This window comes from Mustela nivalis (assembly GCF_964662115.1).
Source record: "Mustela nivalis genome assembly, chromosome: 1".
NCBI lineage: Eukaryota > Metazoa > Chordata > Mammalia > Carnivora > Mustelidae > Mustela > Mustela nivalis.
Window position 1 is genome coordinate 102,243,244 of NC_139020.1, and position 16,796 is coordinate 102,260,039.

The 16,796-nt window shown below is 40.8% G+C and overlaps 1 long non-coding RNA gene and 1 pseudogene across 2 annotated transcripts; one reads left to right on the plus strand and one right to left on the minus strand.

The window, feature by feature from the left end:
- Nucleotides 1–780: 780 nt before the first annotated feature.
- Nucleotides 781–2,455, minus strand: LOC309871614. The gene is made up of 2 exons (XR_014315377.1): nt 1,233–2,455; nt 781–1,101 (listed from the first exon to the last, which is right to left on the minus strand). It is a non-coding gene; the product is annotated as an uncharacterized lncRNA (long non-coding RNA).
- Nucleotides 2,456–9,633: 7,178 nt separating this feature from the next.
- Nucleotides 9,634–9,896, plus strand: LOC309857232 (ribosomal biogenesis factor pseudogene; annotated as a pseudogene). The gene has a single exon. The product of its transcript is annotated as a ribosomal biogenesis factor pseudogene (transcript).
- Nucleotides 9,897–16,796: the final 6,900 nt, after the last annotated feature.

Here is a 16,796-nt window from a genome sequence, read left to right on the forward strand (position 1 = left end):
TCACCACTGCTTAATGAGAAGATGCAAAAATGCTGCAGTTTCTGTCATAAACTCTTTCTTTTTAAGTCCAAAGCAGGTGCATGGCATTGTGATATCAACACTGTACTTGTTTCTCATCAGCCCCCCACCGCTCTTCCAAATGGGAAGGGACTACTGTCCATTCTAGGCATTTTTTCTTTGCCACTAGGGATTCAGGGTCAGGAGAGGGGCTATAGACCTGCCAGTTGTTTTGGAATTCTTGCAGGTGTTTAAGACGCAAAGGATTCTTTTCCGAGGCACATCTGCATTTGTCATATGTCATTTGTGCTAAAGCCTGTGGTGTTTTTGTTTGTTGGTTTGACAGATTGACATGTAACGGCCAGGACCATCGGGCGGCTGTTCCCCACAAAGTCATTCTGATGGCTGGAGTTCTCTAGAAATCAACCGCCCTGAATTACCCATGATTTTTCTCTGCCCTTCAAAGGAAAATGTGTTGTTCTGATGTTCTTTTGGCTTTTTGTTTGCTTTCCCAATTTTTTTTATGGTTACATTGTTTTAAATTCGAAGTTCAGATGAAAGAGGGACTTTGATAGGATGGTAATAGCCGGAGTTTTCAAAACCAACCCGTCCTTAAAATTTGCGCTGAAATTGTTCAAGAGATTTGTGGCATTTAAATATAGATTGGAATGTCATAATATTTAAAAGATTAAGAGAACACCTTCATGTCAGGGAGGAATAAGGGAACTTGAGAGAGGGGAGAACCACAACTTTTCAACTTTTAAATATTCTTAAACACCAAAATAAAGTCCTCGTTTCATTTTTGAAACCTCTTTTCCTTTCTCATATCAGCAATTAATATACCTGAGTTTCCATATAGGCCTGTGTCTTATCAGTCATGTTACCACCACGCCAAGTAAACACGTGTGAAAGCAAACTTTAGTACGGTGTCTTTTGTTGACGACGCGACCTCGGAAACTCTTATTAACATTCTCCAGACATAGGTAGTGTGTCACAGACATAAGAGTTCAAAGCTCACACTTGAAGTGTTAACTTTATCGTTGAGTAAGTTTCTGAATTTTTTAGGCTGCCGCGTCAGGCTGTTGCCCCGTCACCGCGGAAGACCTAAAATAACAAATGAATACCAAGTGTTAACGAAGCAGAAGCAGAATGTCACAGACCCGTCCGGAATACCACTTTGCGTTTACTCCATTGACCTTCACATGAACATGCCTCTCCCCTCGCCTACATAATACCGCTTTGCTGGGGGGAGCCATTCCTTTCGCGGGAGAATCTCCGCTTGGGTGTCCCAGTCGTCCGGCTGGTGTCCGCGCCACAGGTCCGTGTGCATACTCCAGTTTCCATGGAGCCCTGCCCTGGGAGAAAGAGGAAAGGCAAAACAAAACAAAACCGTTCCAGGCCTGGTTGTGGCTGGCTCAGAGCTGGCCGAGGGAACCTGGAAACAGCACATCGCCATGGTGTGGGTGCGAGATTATTAAACACCGAAGCCACGTGGCTAACTGTGAAATGGGAAAAGGGCAGTTGCTTTCCCTGTGATAGCGATAAGTCACGTTCTGGGTATTTGAGACAATTTAATAACATGAATCTCATGTATTAATTTTTTACAAAAACTTTCTGAAATAAGGATTCCTGCCCTTTGACCACCATGGGAACTTGGGCTAAAGGGCATAGGAATGAAACATACTCAGGTTTTGACTGTTTGCATTAGGTTGCCAGATTCAGCCAAAAAAGAAGGAAAAAAAAAAAAAAGGAATGAATCAGTTATTTAAAATTTCAATTTCTATTTAAATTTTAGATAAACAACAATTTTCCAGTATGATATTGCATGGGACTTCCTTACACTAAAAAATATTTGTTATTCATCTGATATTCAGATTTAACCGAGAGTCCTGTTTTTTCTTTTTAATCTGGCAACCCTATTTGTAGCCATTTGATTAATGACAAATTCATGACCCAAAACCTCACAGTTTGAAGGGCTTAGGGTGTTTTTTTTTAATTAGGTTTTATTTTCCTGGGGTTTATAATTTTCTTAAGAATTTCTGTTACCTATTTAGAGTAATGGGATTAATTTAATAGCTGTTAGGATTGGGCACCTGCCCAAATGCTCCATTTATTATCTTACTTAGTCCTCACAGCAACCAGAGGAGGCAGATGATGATAACCCCATTTTGCAGATGAGAAAACTGAGGCCCACAGACATTACATAATTTTTCCAGAGTTAGAAGTAATAAGTATAAGAAGTAGGACTGGAAACCAGGTCTATCAGCTTCCAGGCAGAGGACTGTCGGGAAAGGACTCTTCCTTTTATCTGCACTAACTTGTTAAATGGGGAACTTTGTGAAAATCACAAATAATGGTGGAATCTGCTAACTACAATCCATAATGATCAGTGTCATATTGCTAGTCTCTTGTCAGTATGTGTCCTTTCTTTCTTGCTGATTTCCAAGACTGTGTCAGTGTCTCCTATTTCTTAGTATCTTCCATTAGATAAGTAGTGACATAATTTTATATAAAATGTCATTTTAGTTAAAATAGTTTGGATTGAACCAAGTGTGTCTTCATTATTATTCCAAACTTAAAGCATATTGTCACAATAACCCTCACTCGGTCAACAACCTCTGACTCTATTTGTCCATTGTCTGTATATTCTGTATTGTTGCACTTCCAAAGTTTTACTTGCTTTATAAACTCCTCACAAAGCTCGAACATCAGCATTTCCCTTGCCAAAATACCAAAATAGACACAATTAGTGCTTCCACGCCGCATCCTTTCTTGCCTTGGATGGGCCAGCGCCATAAAGTATTGAATTTTAGGCTCCTCTCCCCCTAAAGATACTTCAACCTGTGTTTACCTTCACCTGCGGTGACTTGTATGATGTAAATACTGTTACACAATGACGCCTTTCCCCTTAGTCCTTTTATGGTTCTTTGATATTACTTAGAAGGTGATTACATAGCTTCATTTATTTCTTTGAATGCATAGGTTTCATGGTCATTAAAATAATCACAGACTCATCAGCTCTCCCCATGTTTAAATAAGATCAATACAAACCAGAACAAGGGGCTTCTTCACTCCTCTGTTCTGAGATTTCTCTTTTCCTTCTTTCACTCCCCCTCTCCCTCTACTCTAAATCCTTCCCCTCTTTCCCTACCCTCAAACCCGGCATATAGGAAAATACAGTAATTTTTCCTAGTTCTTTCTGTAATGGGTCACAACGTATATTCACCTGTTTTCCAAGACACAGTGAAGCTTTGCCTTCACACAAACTGTTAGAAGCAGCAGTAGCAATTTGGGTGTTTGCTAAAGAAAAAAAAAAAAAAAAAGAAGAAGAAGAAGAAGAAGTCTGCTGGCCTTGCCTTACAAACCAGTTCAGCAATGAAATGGTTAATGGGATGAGTAAAGGCTATTTTTAAGTCTGGCTCCCCTCTCTGATGCACTCTTGAAAATTCACCCTGTACTGCAGAAATCCTAAATTGCAGTGCCCTGCACCCCACTGAAACTCTTCAGTCTGCTGTAAGTAAGCCTCAGCATGGGCAAGATTGGGGGTGAACAGCTGGAGGAGGGGCTCAAGCCCTGGGCCTTTGTAATGGAGGGGCGAAACACTGAGATCCTGCCGAGAAGGAACACAGAAACCCTCAAGGCACAGAGAAATAGACCCAGACAAAAGCCCCGTTACATGGTTGCAAATCACCCCACTGCTGTTATTTTATTTATTGTGGTCTGCAGGAGGATTGTTTTCTCTCTGCAAAATTTTTAAGCTTCATGGGCTTTTCTCCTCCACAACAGCGGTCACTTATACCACAGTGCCACATAGAGACCGTCTTCACCTTCGGTTTTCTTAAGGAAAGGGGGGAAAATCTTGCCTAGTCAGGAGGCAACAGAGACTGAAATTGGTGAATTTCTAGTCTTCCAGTTCTTTTCCCAGGATGACAGATTGAAATACTGTGTTTTTAAAATACTGTCTTATATTGGGTCTCTTGGTGTGATTTTGCTCTGTGTTTTTCTGGCTTTATTTGATTATTTTTCTTAAAGATGACACCTGCATTCATGCTTTTGGACTTAGGTTTATTTAGATGTGGGAAGGAAAGACAAGGCAACAAAAATTTTGTATTGAATCAATTACAGTTATATAAATGAGTAAACATTTTTCTCCAGCAAGAAACATTTTTTTTTTTTTTTCAGTTTCAAAATTGATAGAAATACCATCCTGTCACTGAGGCCAGACATACGCTTGAGTTTGAGGTTTTTTTTCTGTTGGAGGGTTATGAGAGGAGGAAGGCTGACAGAAACAGTTATTTTCAAATCTGAAGGGAAAAAAGTGAGTGCCATTCTCTTTTGTACAAGCTGTTTCGGGTATTTGCAAAAAGGGGCTCTTGCCTCCCTGCAGAGGGAGGGAGAGAGGCCCTGGAAGAAAAAGCAGCTTACTTCTCTGTATAGAAATATGTGGCTGACTTTGGTAAACATTTCTCTACAACTGAGCCAGAGCTGCAAGCTATGCCTCTGGGGAGCTGAGGAGGAGAGAGCATCACTTCCCTGTAACCAGAGCAGCAGAAGGCCTTTATTGTCACGATTGGGAAGTTAAAGGGGAACTTACAATAAGTGTGCTCAATTTAAGAAAAATTAAAAAAAGTGAAATTTTCCTGTGACAAATCCACGGAGGTATTTATAAGGTGTTTGAGCAGGTAATTAGCACCCAAGCCAGGTTTCAGGAAATAGTTCTGGTCACCTCAAATGAAGAATATATAATGAGCTGAAGAGCTTGATTTTCAATGGATGATTTACCCAGGACAATAGGCCAAACAGAACCGGGTAAAGGGTTTACAAATGGTAACTTGAGAAGCAGTAGGCTTCCTTCCTGGGAGCTTAATTCTGTCCCCGTCTTCTAGTGCCCTGTCCCTTCTCTTCAGTGTCTCTTCTTCCATCACAAATACACAGAAACCATAAGTTTCCTTGAAAGATTGAATGAAGTCCTTAAAAAAAATTCTGTCAAAGAAACATGGAGCGTATACAAAAAATACAGAGTAAAATGTGTCTGTTGGCGTCTACATCTGGAGTACCTGAAACTTTGGAGACTGCATTTTAGCTTCCGTGCTGAGGGAGGTTGTAGAGTCTTTCCCTATTGGTCTCTTGCACTGAATAACAAGTGAGGCTGAAAAGATAACTTATTCTTTCCCAAGGCTGTTCCAGGACTGACAATACCGGGAACTGCAGATGACCATGTTCAAAATGGTTCAACATTTAACCGACATCGTTACATGATTTTGTCAGTTGAAGAAGGACTCCTCCTACCACAGGCTCAACGGTTTGCTCTGCTGCAAGCATTAGTATTTCTAGTAACATAGTAAAAAAAATGCCACAGTAACTCTGGTAACAAAATGAACACTAGCAGTTACCTTTCACCTACTGAGCCTCTTGTATACGGAGAGGTGAATTTTACTTGATCATCATCTAAAATGTTTTCATGATTCTTATTTTGCTCATTTACGTTTAAGTTCTCCCCTACCTCCCAGTTACCTTGGGTACACATTGAAGGCTAAAAGAAGATAGCTTAGATGTCATGTTATAAACTAGGAAATAGATTTAGAAAGTTCAGCTTACTGCCCAAGATCACTTAGTGTCACAACTTAGACCAAAATCAAGATTTCCTAATTTCTAATTTTGACTGCCCCCCCCCCCAGGGCATTCGACCATCTTCCTATGCGGTTAATAATATATGAGAGCTGCCTAAGAATACCAATTTCTACTGAGGCATGTTCTCTGTCATTAAGTGCTCCAGCAAACTGTTAATTAAGATTGTTTTGAGCTGTTTACCAATTTAGGTGATGTCAGATACTTCTTCTCTTGGATTCTGTTAGCCTCTTGGGATGGCAGAAAATTCTGTTGATTCTGCTGCCTGCGGTTTGGCCATCTGTTCTAAATCATGATTGCGGCTCCCATTTGGAAATCCATAATCTGACACCGTTACCAGAATTGTACATTTAAATGCATTAGGCTCTGTGAGAGTCACAAGTCCTTCATAAGATCCCCTCAATTTTATAGGATGTCCACAGAGAGTGCTAAATTTTAAAGTTGAGGGGTATAGTGAAGAAGTTCTACTCTTGTTCTCCTCGCTAGGCATTTTGTTAAAGAGGTCTGAGATAGAAAATAAAACATTGGAAGGTACAGTGTGATTACTAAGCACAAAATGGTCAGGAAGGGTCAGAAATAGAAATGAAATCATAGGTATTTCAGTCAGGCTTACAAAGTTCTCCCTCAAGGCACCCTGGAAATGATCAACACGATTCTATGTGCATTGATTTATGGAAGACTTTCGAGAAGTATTCTGTCTTAATATAAATGTTTAGTTAAAGAAACAAATTTGGATGTCGCATTTTGCAATTGCCAGAGTTAATTCGTAGTTCCTTAATCTTCCTAATATTCTTTATCATTTGACTTAACTATTAAGCCCTTAAGGGTTAAAACTTCTTCTGATATAGTGAGTTAATACCAAGAAAATATGTAGAACACTGTCGGATACATAGTAAGTGTTCTGTAAATGTTTGCCATGATTATTCATTTGTTCATGTACCATTTACTGGGTGTGATTCTAGTCACTGGAGACTCACTAAAGGAGAGTCCTTAATAATGAATGAGGTCCTGCCCTCAGGGAGTTTATAGTGACCTGAAAGAGGCAGGTAAGTAGGTTATGACACAGATACCCAGAATAGTCTACAGAAGATGTTGTGGGAATACGGGGCACCTGGGTGACTTAGTTGTTAAGCATCTGCCTTTGGCTGGGGTCATGATCCCAGAGTCCTGGGATCTAGCCCTGTGTTGGGCTCCCTACTCAGGGGGGAGCCTGTTTCTCCCTCTTCCCCTCCCCCTCCCCCTGCTTGTGCGCCTGCTCTGTCAAATAAATAATCTTTTAAAAAAAAAATTATGTTGCGGGAAACAGGAGGGGCAAGCAGATTTCCTGCGCCCACCCTAGATTTGCTAAATCTCAACATTAAACTCCTCAGGCAATCCCAAGGTAGCCTGGGGTGTTTCCCTAATCTCAATTAGGCTGGAAGAAAATTTCTGGGAGAGCTATTCTAGTGAAGTTGGAATCTGGAAGAATGGACCCAGGCTGAGGGAAAGTTGTTCAAACAAAAGTAGTTAAGAGCCTCTCTTATTTGGAGACCTGCTGGTAGGTGGGTGTGGCTGGAGGGAAGGACTTGTGGGAAAGGCTCTTCGTGAGCCTGCCTGAGCCGTACAGGTAGGATGACCACAGGTATCATTACACACATTAGGATACTTCTGAGAATTAAAGAAGGTGTTATTAATAATTATGTGGGAGAGGAGTTACCCTCTGTAGGAGATGATGCAAGGGAGCACACAAGAGCTCGAAAGAGATCTCCGGGGTCCTTCAGAGTGCAGCTGTGGAGTATTGCCCAAAGTGATGGCCGCCATTGAAGAATGGAGCAGGCTGGCGACAAGATGAGAATCTGTACCTCAGAGTTCTTCCTGCTGTCTTGCCAATGGGATATTATTCTGAGCGAAATTGTCAATTTTGGAGAATAGTTCATGTTTATATAATTTGAGTATGTCATGGTTATTCTTTTGTTTTTCTTTTAAGATTTTATTTATTTATTTGACACACAGAGAGAGAGATCACAACTAGGCAGAGAGGCAGGCAGAGAGAGAGGAGGAAGCAGGCTCCCCGCTGAGCAGAGAGCCCGATGCGGGGCTCGATCCCAGGACTCTGAGACCATGACCTGAGCTGAAGGCAGAGACTTTAACCCACTGAGCCACCCAGATGCCCCTCTGGTTATTCTTTATAAGGATCCTAATGTAATGCTGAAAATGAATTTAGCAATTAAAAATCAGATGTAAAGGTGACAGTCTGGGAAATCCACGGTGCTAGCTAATAACTGGTCCTAGAATACTATAATTTCATTTGTAGAATAATACCCACATTCACTCATTCATTATTTAGTAAACACCTACTATAATTTCTTTTTAATTTTTAAAGATTTATTTATTTATTTGAGAGAGAGAGAGAAAGAGCCAGCACTGGGTGGGGGTTGGGGGGATGGCGCAGAGAGATAGGGAGAGAGAGAATCCCAAGCAGAATCCTCACTGAGTGTAGAGCCTGATGCTGGGGTGGACCAGGACCTGAACCAAAATCAAAAGTCATACACTTAACTGACTAAGTCATCCAGGTGCCTCTAAATACCTACTATTTACTATTCATTCCTTTAAGTACTGGGAAACAGAATGAATAAGCAGATGAAGTCCCTGTCTTTATGAAGCTTACATTCTAGCAGAAGAGATAGACAGTAAATAAATAAATATGTAATATAATTTCAGATATTGTTAAGTGTTGAGGAAAAAATCCAATTAAGATAAGAAGCTAAAGGATTAGAGAGTGACTAGTAGTCATGGAGATGGCATTTTAATTAATTTGGTTATAGACAGCCTCCTAGAATGGCACTGCATGCAGTGAGGGAATGAGCCGTGTGACCACCTGAGGTTCACAGTTCAAGCAGAGGGAGAGGAAGTGCAAAGGCCCCAAGGTAGGAGCAAGCTCAATGAGTTGGAGAAGCAGAAAGAAGAACCTCAACGTGCTTCTGATCAGGTGACTCCGAACTACACGTCATGGCCTACAAGGCTTCACGAGTTCTGGCCTGTATCCACCTATCCCTACCTCCTAAGTTTGGGATGGAGCTATGGCCTATATGTGGACAGTCCTTGAGAAGTGTGAGGGAATCCTGGTAAGTCAGCTTTCCTTAACCTGAGTCTTCTAACTCTGTTATTTTGAAAGCATTTTTTTTTTCAAGAAAAAGAAAATAATTCTAACATTGAGCATGTATAATCTACTGGCAGAGTGCTTTACGAATGTCATTTATTGAAGCCTTACACCAGCCCTTGTGGGATTAGCAATATTGTCACCATTTTGTAGATGAGGAAACAAACCCAAAGAGGTTAAATAACTTTTGCATGGTTAGATTCTATTAAAAGGTGATTTCAGATCTTTTTGCCACAAAATGTCTTTCAGTTCTGTGTAGCCATAAGTAATATGAAATAGGGTATATCGGTAGTACACTCTACCTAAGCATTGGTTCCTGACAGCAGCTCCAAAGCACAGTTTATAGGATGGTACCTTTTTTTCTGCATGAGGAAATCTCAAAGACTAGTATATAAACCTTGTACAGAATGTAATATCCCATTTCCTCCCTCAAAAGTAGCCCATAATAAATAAGAAAGCCAGATTTTAATTCTGGTGCTATCACTAATTAGGCCTGTGACCTTGGTGTGTCCTTTGGTCCATCTGAGTCAAGTTTTCTGATCTGTAAAATGGGTGCTATAATTTAAATCTAGCAAAAGTGCTTTGAAATGGGAATGAAATACACATAAAAGGAATTACAACTTTACTGTAAATATATTTGGCCAATTTAAAAAAACTGCCCTAGTGAATGAATGATGGGCTCAATTTCCGAGGTTGGGAATATTAAAGCATACATAAACACAAACAACTGTTGGAGTGATAAATAACTGTAAATTTCTGTTAGCTTAACAGGCTATTTTCACCCTTCATTCTTTTTCATCTTTGAACTTGAAAGTCTCTATAAAGGGAGATGACTTCACCTGGAGCTTGTATTGCTGCAGGCGGGTTATCCAAGACAATGGCCAAGAACAAACTAAAAGGGCAGAAGTCCAGGAATGTATTTCATATAGCCAGCCAAAAAAATTATAAGACTAAAAACAAAGCAAAACCAGTTATCACGAATCTTAAGAAGATAAACACTGTGAGTGATGAAAAAGTTAACAGAGTGAATAAAGCTTTCATAGATACACAAAGGGAACTTCCACATTTCTCAAAATTGAACCTTGAACCTGTACAGAATCAGGTGATTCCTCAGCATGACTTTCAGTCATGAAAATGAGCCAGTTAATGTTGATGAAGCAACAAGATTAATGTCTCAGCTATAATACCCTGCAGATACATCAAATAACCCCAAAAGAGCAATATATTAAATGTTTTGTACAGTTTTATTAAAAAAAAAGAAAAAGTCGGTGGGGGTTGGTGCCTGGGTAGCTCAGTTGGTTAAGCCTCCAACTCTTGATCTCAGCTCGGGTCTTGATCTAAAGGTTATGGACTCAGGTTCCACGATGGCCTCCACTCTGGGTGTGGAGCCTACTTAAAAAAAGGCTATACAGAAAGGGTGAGGAGCTGTTGAGGCTACTGCCAAGTGAGATGAGCTGTGGGGTGCCTTCATTTTAGGCAGTAGAAAAAGAACAATTATTTCTAGAAACCAAAAATAAAAGACAAAAGGAAAGAAAAGAGAATCGAGGGCAGATAAGAACAAAAAATTTCCATCTATCTAGGGCCATTTGGCCTTCTGTGGAGTGACTTAATTTTAATCAGCTGGTTTGGGACAGTTGTGGTCTACCTAACCTATAGTCAGAGGTAGGCACGGAATAGAACCCGATGCCTTAGTGCCGTTGCTATTCTAAGGTGCTGTCCATTTACATCTACCCAGCGAAGAAGTCTTTAGCCTCCGTAGGCACTAGGACTCCTGGGTTGGACTTACAGAGGCTCTCACCATCCTTTCTGCAGTCCAGGGAGGGAGGCTGAACTAGCAACAGAAAAGGTTCACTTAGGAAGAGTGGGGTTTGGGGAAGGCTGTAAGATGTGGAGCTGGTAGAGAAAGATCAGTTAATACAGGAGATGGCTATAGTCTTTCAAAACAAGGTCTGAACGATGGAACTTTCTTTCCTAACTTTTTTCATAGTTTTAAATTTCTGTGTTTCCTCAGAAAAGTATAAGTGCTACTAAAAGAAAGGAGAATCCAAGTCCTCAAAAATGTCCCTGTCAACAGTAATCTTTTAAAACTGAAAAAGGAAGGTTGTCCCTAGAAGAGTCTAAATGGAAAGGAAGGTCTCCCACTATTAGACTGATATGCAAAAGATTGAGCAAGAAATTAATCATTGCAACATTTTTCTTCTCAAAAATGTCCCCTTTACTTGAAGAAGATCCCACGTAACCCTTGTGTTTTCAGATGAGGATTTGAGGTCTCTCCATGAGAACTAACTGGGTGCAGGGGGCTGTGGTGAGGCTGGACAAGAACATGGGCTCTGAAAACATACCATGGTTTAAATCCTCCTAGCTCTGTTACCATAGGGTGGTTATTGGTCCTCCTTGAGCCTCAGTATCCCCATCTAGGACACGAGACTATTCATGCCTGTCTACTAAATTAGGATTTAATAAGACAATGGGGAAAAAAGATGCAAAATCACCAAGATACATTCAATGAGGTAACGTGTATTAATTCCTTTTCTCTTTCTTCTTTATTTGGTAAAGCATGCACATGTCCTCGGTAACTCTTTCTAAAGGGTGATCAATAGGCAAGTTTTTTTTTTTTTTAAAGATCTTTATTTATTAGACAGACAGAGATCACAAGTAGGCAGAGAGAGAGGGGGAAGCAGGCTCCCTGCTGAGCAGAGAGCCCGATGCAGGGCTCGATCCCAGGACCCTGGGATCATGACCTGAGCCAAAGGCAGAGGCTTTAACCCACTGAGCCACCCAGGCACCCCAGTAGGCAAGTATTTTGATCTGAGATTTGCATAGCTAAATCTTTGAAGTTTTTCAAATTTTAGGGTCAGAGGCAAAAGGCAGGGGTTTTAGAATAATAATTCATTAGGCTGTAAATCCCTTAGCTTTGGGGAATTTTCCTTTCATACTTTCATATTAAAGCTATTCACTCAGTATGTATTGTGTGCCAAGAACTCGTTTTAAGTGAATTATATTTATTCTTTCACTTAATTCTCACACACCCTAAAATAAAGTCTCTCTCTTCCCATTTTAGAGGCAAGAAAACCAAGGCTCAAGCTTGTAAGCACTGGACAGCTTCCTTGGAATCTGATGTACAGTTGATACTCAGTAACTAATTCATGGTCAAATTAATACATTGCCCTGTTATACTTGTAGAGCACTTTCAATTTATACATCCTTTTCACATACAAGATCTTGTTTTATCCTGCTTTAGGCAATCAAATCATTCTTTCCTTCTTCTTTCACAGGCTGGGAGGGACCTCATTGCTCTTAGATACAAGTAAGAAACTTAAAATATTAAGGTTTTGAACAGAGTAAGACAGGTTTTCCAGTTCAGTCCTTCTGATTGGTAAAGTCTTCCAAAGGGGGGAGGGAGAAATTGGCAGGAGCGTGCCCGATTCTAAATAGCCCAAACCTGCTGCTTGTATGCTCTATTCCTTGCTAAGAGTGGAAAGCCAAATGACAAGACAAAAGATGAAAGTCAGTTTTGATGTTAAAGTCTGCTTTGGCGTCCTTGTAATATTGTCATAGATCATTTATATTAACTTAATATAATTACTTTAATAATGATGCATATTATAAGTAGACCACTCATCTTGAATGCAAACCGTAGAAATGAGACAAATGAAGTGTTTAGCTCAAAGGTTTTTTTTTTTTTTTTTTTTCCCTTCCTTCTCTTCTTCTTCTTCTTCTTCCTCTCCTTCTGTGTCTCTTCCTGAACACAGGCAGCCAGAGATTCAGGCCCCCAGATTTCTCTCTGCAGAGTGTACTTTACCTTTTGGATGGGACTTTAAAGACTTTAAACAGCTTGAGACTTATAGTTTGCCACAGGAGCATGTAGCAAATTCCTGTTTCTACTTTTTGAACCAGGAGCTGGAGTATAAGAGCCCCGCGCAGGAAGTCGCAGGTGGTGGGAAAGGGGAAACAAGGTCATTTTCAACCATGTACATTGAGGTTGTACCTTTAAAGTCAATTCTAAATTTAATTGAAAGCTGAGGGCAGAGAAGCCAAGATCGGAGCAATGTGGTGATTTATTCTGAAGCCTGTAAGAAGTCATGCGGCTGAATGTGGGATGAGCTGGGGCTTTAATAAAAATGGCACTGGGGAAGCCAGCGGGAAGAGGCACAAGAATGGAACTGGGTTAGATGAAGGATCTCCAGGCCTGAAAGGGAGCGGGGGTCTGAGAGAGCAGTGTTTGCCCAAACTCTGCTGTTTTTACCATGATGGATGCACATAAGTAATCCGCATCAAAAGCAAAAACCAAGATCAGACAGAAGCCACCAAGACTCTTCAGACAGTGAATTTTGCATGAAATCATTAAGGCGTCCAAATTGCAGAAAAGCTATGGAATGAAGGGCAATGAGAACTCACCTAATATTATTTCTAACTGAAATTTAGCTGAAGAAAAATGACACGTTCCTTTATTAAAACACTACAGGACTTGACAGCGAAGTGCCCACACATTTCTACGGGTGTTATTGTCTACTAAATTATACTGGACCATTGCTACAGAAAAATCTATAACGTGTTTTCAGAATCAAATCTGTGTTGACAAATGTTTAGGAACTATCTCTCCGAGATAAGGGGTGGGGGAGGAATAAACAGAAACTTGTTAGCAGATATTATATTAGAAAGGAACTGAGCTAGAAATTGTACTTCCTGCCTGGGTTCTAGGCTCTCCGATCTGAAGAAGGAGCTGTTTGTCCCTCCAGCAGTGGGGACTCCGTGTTCCCATGACTCTAATTTTTATAGTTTTTTTTTATGATCAACTTCACGTCCTATTCAGCATCACTATTATTGATCTTAATCTTTTGGCAAACATATTACATGCTCTTTGCAGAAAACTCAGACAATGCAAGAAAGAATCAAGAAAAAAATAAACATCAGTTGTAATCTTACCCTCCAGAGATAACCACTGTTAACATTTCAGTCAGTATCGCTCTGATTAAGATAATATTCAAAGGACCAGGAAGGTTTCACTTAGAGAACCAGGCACTGCTTCCTATTGAGGAGTAATTGTCACATTCAGCATTTGGACATGGTGGTGGTGGCTCTCGCACAAATCTTTAGATAAGTGACTGCTAACTTTGCGTCAGGCTTTTCCTCATTGCTCTTTTTTTTCTAGTTGGCTGGGTAGCTATGAAGATTTACATCTCCACAGATGAAGCCACAGGAGGGTCCATCTGGATTCTGTGAATCACATGCTTGTGACTACCAACTTTTGGCCCCCCCAAGTTTCAAATAACTTCCTAGGGGAGTTTAAATCTTTATTTGTGTGGTGTGTGTGTGTGTGTGTGTGTGTGTGTGTGCACGTACACATGCACGCTTTTTGGGTAATATTTGGGCAGGGACTGGATGGCAATAATAGAAACCTAAAAATAATTGATATGTTGTGGTACAAGAATGATGAGTGAAGTTTCTTCTAATTATTTCCTTTATTCTTGTCACAATATTTGTGGAACAAATGAAAATAGTAAGAAAAAAGGTGACAGGAAGAGGGGCAGATGAGGATGAGGGAGTGGGCATGAGCCAATTCTTTAAAGCAAGCAGTTTGGTAATGCGCAGACTTTCAGCTTTCTATGTTCAAAAAAAGTCACAATAGCAAGGCTTTTGCATTGACGTTTACTAAATTCAAAAACAAAAATCCGGGTTCCAATCCCACGGCTGGCTGCTGCTTAGTTGCTCTGAGCTTCCGTTTCTTCATCTACAAACGAGATTATAATACTGCTCTTACCTAATTGACTTTACAAAAATGTAAAAGGGAAGTTCGGATGAGGTAATTATGTGAAGAATAATGTCATTTTAGGATTCTGAGACCTTGTGTTTTATAATTATATTTGATGGTTAGAATTACTTTGATTTGCCATAGAATTTCTATGTTTCTAGGGGATTCCCCTCATGATAATGTTGCGTCTGTTATAGCTGATGGTATTTAAGTTCTTTTTTTCAGAGAGTCAGAGTAAAGCCCGGGGAGATTTAGGCATGAATTTTGAGAGGCCTTGAACAAGTAACTTAGACTCTCTGAAACTCAGTTTCCTGTCCTGTGAAATGGGGATAGCAGGACCTGCTTTTCAGGGCTGTTAAAAAAATGAGGAATAATGTGTATAAAACACCAGTTGGCCACAAAGTACCCTTTCTATGGTGGCTATTACTGTTATAACAGGTTCCATTTTTAAAATATTCCCCCTCAGCTCTCTAGTCTCACAGTTCATATGTAAAAACACAAGGACGTGTTGCTTAGAAACTCCTGACACACCACCCTTCCAGACTTTGGGAATTTCTTTTTCCTTAGGAAATTTTTCTAAAACTCAGTACTCTCAGAGCAAGGCCAATACCTTACTCTTCTAAGGGATTCTGTTTGCTGATGATTTTGTTTGGAGAAGGCAACCAATAAATACAGTCAAGATAAAGTTTAGTTTTACCAACAAATTCTGACCGCGCTATCAACTATTAGCCTAGAAATAAGACTAGAGAAACTCATGGCCATCTGCCCTCTTATACCAAGAGAAAACAGGCACATAGTCAAGAGATTTGTCAGTATGTTCTGCTTCTGCTTGTTTCCTCAAAAACATGTTGAACCCCTGCCATCCACCTCCCCTCTGGTAACCATCAGTTTGTTCTCTACATTAAGAGTCTCTTTCTTGGTTTGCCTCTCTCTGTTTTTTCTCCCTTAATCATTTGTTTTGTTTCTTAAATTCCTGTGGTCACTTTCAGTTTTAACTTTCAGGGTTGGTATGGGAAGGAAATGAGTTTGAATCCCAGTTTAGCAGCTTAGGGGACCACTGCTCTACGGGCTACTAGCTGAGCCACATTACGCCAACTGACCAATCTCTCTGAAAATGAAGTGTCTGCTTCCTGGACAAAAAAATGAGTTGAGAAAATGAGTTACTCCCTCTCCTCCCCTCCTGTCCGTCTTGTGCTCTGGGAAGGATGGGAAGCAACCATTTTCTTTTTATGGCTCTGCCTGGGTCTGCCGTCTGATAGGTACTCGGAAAATTATAATCGTGGTTGTTATTAGTCAACGATGAGATGGCGGGAAAAAGGACACGAATCCACCCCAAATAAAAGCTCATGTGTGCTTCAGTATTATGGAGATGGAGGTAATGCAGCCTGTGTGAAGAGAATAAGATCAGGGGAGGTTTTAAAAGAGATATTTGGGTCTCACCTGTGAAGATGGGTAGAAATTCTTCAAGAGGAGAGGGGAGAGGGTGATTGAGGCAGAGGAGGAAGCACAAAGTGGGCAAATGGGTACAAAGGAGGATGCTTGGGCAGGGGCGCTGTCCTGTGTCTTGAGTGGAGCACGGTCCCAGGGTTAAGAACGGTGGAAGGGCACTGTGGCTCCAGACTGGAGATGGCTTTGTATATACTGTGATGCTGGGCTTGGCTTCTTGAGCAGGAGACAGACAATGCAGTTGTGCTAGACATCCTCCTCTTGCTCCTCCAGATTCATCCTCCTACTGCTATCTGCTCATGACCTAGAGGGCTAACATGCTGTGGACCTCATCAACAGGCTCCCTTGACCTCTGGCTTCCAGGAGGATCTGGCCAGTGGGACACAGGGAAGAAATCAGAAGGAAGAAGGCTGAGATTATTTATTCCTTTGATGGAAGTCATAGCACCTGTCAGTTGGCTCTCCCACACAGCTCTCTACAAATACTCCTTCTATTACCCCTCCCTAATTTACCCAGTTTGAGATACCAAATGTTCTGTGCTAGGACCCCGACTGACACATAATTTAAATAAGTAATAAAAATCAATGTGTTTGTGGGGGTGGACAAGGGCAGAGAGACCATGGTGCTAATGCCGAAGGACATGAAATTCCAGGGCATACGATTAAAATAAAGAATAATGGATTGTCCGCTCCTGTGGTTGCTAGTCCGGAACAACATGGAGACATGGTATGGCTTCTTGGAAAGCATCCTCTTATCTCTAAGCAATAATGAGGACATGACTGATTCCTGACATGACTGAAGGGTGCACCCTGAAATGCTGTTCACCATCCCTGT